This window comes from Pteropus medius, unplaced genomic scaffold (assembly GCF_902729225.1).
Source record: "Pteropus medius unplaced genomic scaffold, Ma_sr-lr_union100, whole genome shotgun sequence".
Taxonomy (NCBI): domain Eukaryota; kingdom Metazoa; phylum Chordata; class Mammalia; order Chiroptera; family Pteropodidae; genus Pteropus; species Pteropus medius.
In genome coordinates, this window is record NW_024342474.1 from 9,736,357 (window position 1) to 9,741,225 (window position 4,869).

Consider the following 4,869-nt stretch of genomic DNA (forward strand, 5'->3'; position numbering starts at 1 on the left):
GAAGATTTTAGACCCTGCGTTTTGATGTGAGATTAAATAATAATATATTCTCTAGGAGTGAAATAAGTTGTGTCATAGTAATCATCATGGTGTTAATGTTCCTTATTACTCAAAAGGAAATGGTCCAGGCAGAAGGCATTTGCAACAATACACAAAAGAGGAAATACAAATGACTAACGCATGGAAACATGTTTAGCCGCAATGGTTATAAAAGAAATACAAATTAAAACAACAGTGAAAAAAGTTTTAGCCTATCAAAATAGCAAATAAAAAAATTTGTATCTACTTTTTAAAATGAGATGCTACTATAGTAAGATACAAGAAAGTGGTCATTCATACATTGCTGGTAGGAATGAAAACTGCTACAACCTGTTCAGAAAATAAGTTTGTGATGTAGCCTTAAAAATACCTATTAAGGTAATTCTACTTCTAGGAATCTATCCTAAGGGCATCGTCAGAAATTTGGAAAATATTTTTTTTCATAAAGTTAGTTATTGTAACATTTTTTATAATAGCAAGAAAATTGGAAATAAAGTTTAAGCTAAAGACTAATGGGTTATAACTTTTATTAATATATTTGCATTTATCTGTCCATATGTTCTTTCTCTGCATATATATGCATATATATTTTTTGTTCTTTCAAAATGGGATAAATCTAGTACATTTTTTAGTTACCAATATATTGTCAACACCTGTCCATGCTAATAAATATAGTTCCACCACATTATTTTTAATAACTGCATATATTCTGCATTGACTATGCTGCAATACATTTAACCAAACTGTCCATTTTTGTTATCTGTAAATCAAAGTTTTTCAAACTGCAGTTCGTGATCCTTAGTAGGCCATGAAATAAATTTATGGGATCATGACTAGCAGTCTTATTTATTATAGTTTGTGTTATGCCTCTCTAATATGTTTTGTTGAATAATTGATAGGACGAGTCCTTTCTTAACCATGTTCTTCTGTTCTTCTGAATTATATTATTCTTATGTTTTATCTAAAGTTGATAGTTAAAATTATTTTGAATAGTCCGAGAAAAATCCTGTAGAAAATTTTACATTAAATTTATAACTTAATTTGAGAATATTTATAACAATGAATCATCTCATCCAGAAATAAAGTGTCTTTATTTAATTATTTTCTTTTATATGTCTAAGTAATGTTATAGAGGGTTTTTTCATATAGGCTTTCACATTTTTTGTTCTGTTTATTCATTGGTGTTTAATATTTAGTTTTGCTTTTGCAAAAATATTTCCCCTTTTTCCAACTGAACATAGTCATCTGTAGGAAAGACACCAATGTTTATATACTTATTTTGTAACTGAGCATACTGAATTCTAAAAATATTTTCCCACCCAAGTTGTGTAAGTCAAATGAGAATGAAAGCTGCAAAATATAACTGAAAAGTTTTGCTTCTATCCCTCTTCCTTCCTCAATCACACTTTATCTGAGTCCCTTTCATTCATTAAATATAAGTGTCTGGCTCGTGAAAACAAAAAAAGACCATAAGGACATCTGTATGATCAAATCTCCTTCTTGAAAGAGCAGGGTGAATTTCCGAGTAAACACGATTAGACAACACGTAACAGGACCCACCTGCAGTTGCTTTCCCCATCCCCTTTTTGTCAGCAGCTGCACATCCTGAAACCACATTCTCCCTGCACAGGAAGAACATAAAGGACTCCTTGGATAGATAAATGCTGTTCTTGCATTTTGACACTGGTTGCTACCTGTATATATGTCTGTCATGGTGAGTGCTATTATTATTCTCATTTTATAAATGAGAAAACTAGGCCCAGAGAGGTTAAATACTTCATTCATTCATTCAATTAGTAAGCATTGAGCACCTACCATGCACTTGGCCCTCTTTTTATGACGGTGAACTAAAGAAAGTGCCTACCTGCGTGAAGGTTATATTTTAATGGGAAGATGTGCATAAACAAAAAATGTACCTTTTCTAAGGTCATACAGCTGAAACATGAGTCTGGCTGCAGGGCCTGTAGGCTTGACCACTACAGTATGTCACATGGAGAGAGACGTGAACATGGGCCTTGGAGAAGGTTATCTACCATCCCAGAAAAACCTTTGAAAATGGCATGACTTGAGTGAGTTGATCACTGTCCAGGGTGTGATCTCATTCTACAGGTTCCGCCCAGGGAGAAGATATTCATCTTCTAGAGACAGTTGCTTTTTGACTATTTTATGTGTTCACCTTTTCTGACCCCTGCAGCCCACCTACCTAATCAGAATTCTTGTCTTTATGTCCTTGCTAGCTTAAATTGCTAGCCAATTTAAGCTAAGGTATTAATAATTGACAAAAACTAACTTACTTTAACAGAGCCCAATAATGAGGCTGATGCTGGATTTTCACATACATTGTAGACCAGAGTACAGAGAAATATTTGAATGGAGTTAGGCAAGAACTTTCAATATTACTCAAAATTACCCTTAGAAATAGGGCAGCTGGTTAGTAGGCTATCACCTAAAGCTCCATGGATTAATTTATTTGTTTTTAACATAGATTACCTTTTACGTAATAAAATTCCATTTACCAGCCTCTGTTATTCCTTCTTTAATGAAACCGAGGCTCTTCTTGCCTTATAGACATAGATATTTGATAGATATAGATCTTTTTCAAATATCCAGAGTTGGTCTTTATTTACTAGTTTCAGAATTCATCTATATTTTAAATTTTTATAAAAATATTTATATTATTTAACTCCTTTGAAATCTTTGGAGTTAAGCAGGCTTTTTATCTTAAGCCAGGGTTTAAGAACTCTAGAAAGTTTATGAAGGATTTAAGTCGTTTTTATTAAACACTCTTAGTAGTTTAAATACAGGAAAAAAATTTCCCTGCTATTAATTTAGCTTGATGTGAGGTATTGTTAGTCCCTTGGAAACAAACTTCAAATTTTCAACTCTAATTAAAAAAAAATTTGTGGGATTTTTGTTGTTGCTTTTGTTGTTTTTGGATCTGTGAAAGCTAGAGGAAAGAGAAAAACCAAAGGGAAAAAACACCCTCACATCCTGTGGCCTTTCTGTTAGCACTGCACAGAAGTGTGGTTTACCCCTCTGAATTTTCTGTAATTAAGTGGTTCACGAAAATTTGGTAAGCACACTTGCTATGGAAAACTTTACACGCCTTTTTTTCTTCTTTTTTTTTTTTAGTACATCATGTGAAATCCTTGCAAACACAGGGACCTTTTTATTTATTGACAAAGGGAACAGTGATTCTAGACAAGCAGCTCTCTTGTCCTTCTCAAAAATAAGAAAGAGAATCTGTGCCATATTTTGGTGCAGAGTAACCAGAATGAAAATGCATACTATGTTATTTCTCCTTTATTTTGTGAATGCTTCCTATCCAACAGTGAAAATTATTTATGTAAACTAGCTCGTGCTTTCTGCAAAGGACCTAAAAAACAGAAATATTCTTAAGTCTTTCAGGGTCAAAAATTATATTATTGACCAAAGTGAACAAAGTATTAACTTATCTCTCCTTGGGAATTTGAGATAAAATAAAAAAAACGAGTGGAATGATTTTCTTTCTTTCAGACATTCCTGGATGGGTAATTAGGTATTCATCTCACAACAGGGATCGAGTGCCTCCTGTGTGTTGGGCTGTGTGCTAGGCACATAAATGAGACAGGGCCCCTGCCCCTGGCACAGCTCAGCTTTGTATAGGAGACAGGCAGGTAAACAAATACAAAGCTGAGAGACTCTTGCTGTAATCAAGAACGCCTGGCAGGAACAAGGGACTTCCTCACCCAGGGACCCAGCAAAGGAAGAGAAGATGCAAACCGCAGCCAAACTCTACTCTGATTTTAAAGCTTTACTGATCCTAACCAACACTGCACAGACACTTAGTTACCATTTGTCGCCTGTATGCATGGGTGGCCAAAGACCATAAAAGGTGTACTTTCGGGAGGGTCTCTGATGTGGGCAACTCCTATTTTAAAAGCGGCCTTTCAGATGAAGTACTATATTCCTGTCTTTTCATCATTTGGTCTGAGTCTCAGGATAGAGCCAAGGATCTGCCTTCAAAGACCACGATGGATTTGCCATGAATCTCCAATTAATAATAATTAATTGAGTGTCAGCTAAGTGTTGTCACATCCTCAGATAGTCCCTGACAGAGGTGGATTTAAGGTGAAGCTAAGGAAGCTTACATTGCCGAGCTCCTCACTTGCATGGGCACTTTCTAAGTCCTGGGAGGGAACCTAGTGATCTAGTCACATGCTTGTGTGTTTTTATAAATGTTGCAAAAGTAAAAAAGTATATGTATATTATTTTTTACACCTACAGCACCTGGTCTTCCTGGGTGGTCCCCCATCCAAGTACTAATCAGGCCCAACCCTGCTTAGCTTCCGAGATCAGATGGGATGGGGCTTGTTCAGGGTGGCATGGCCGTAGACCATGGACCATGGCTCCACTGGGGCGCAAACCCAGGACCTTCTGCATGTAAAGTAGATGTGCTAACCACTACACTATGGAACCACGTCTGCAAAAGTAAAATGTTTAACCACAATTCGTTAAAACATAAGGCTACGCCAATTGTCTCTCCCTCATGCTTCCCTTGTCAGATGGCGTTGGAGTGGCTATGGGCACTTTAGGGACCTGAGGGGAATTTGATTTAGGGATTTGTTTCATATGAATTTAGCGTAAATATTTAAGTAATCTGCAGTTATTTCCTTGTGTAAGTATGTTATTGCTAGATGTCATGGCACAGTACTGATTTCCTGGAATACTCTTATCACTCACATGCTGCCGATTGCCTATTGTTATTATGAATGTGTCCCACAACACCCAGCAACCCAAAAATTAGCTGAGCATGGGAGGAGAGTAAATTTGAAATGTGTGGAGTCAGGA

General features: G+C 36.0%; 1 pseudogene; it reads right to left on the reverse strand.

Annotated features, from left to right (window-relative positions):
* Positions 1 to 4,296: 4,296 nt before the first annotated feature.
* On the reverse strand, positions 4,297 to 4,415 carry LOC120605199 (uncharacterized; annotated as a pseudogene).
* Positions 4,416 to 4,869: the final 454 nt, after the last annotated feature.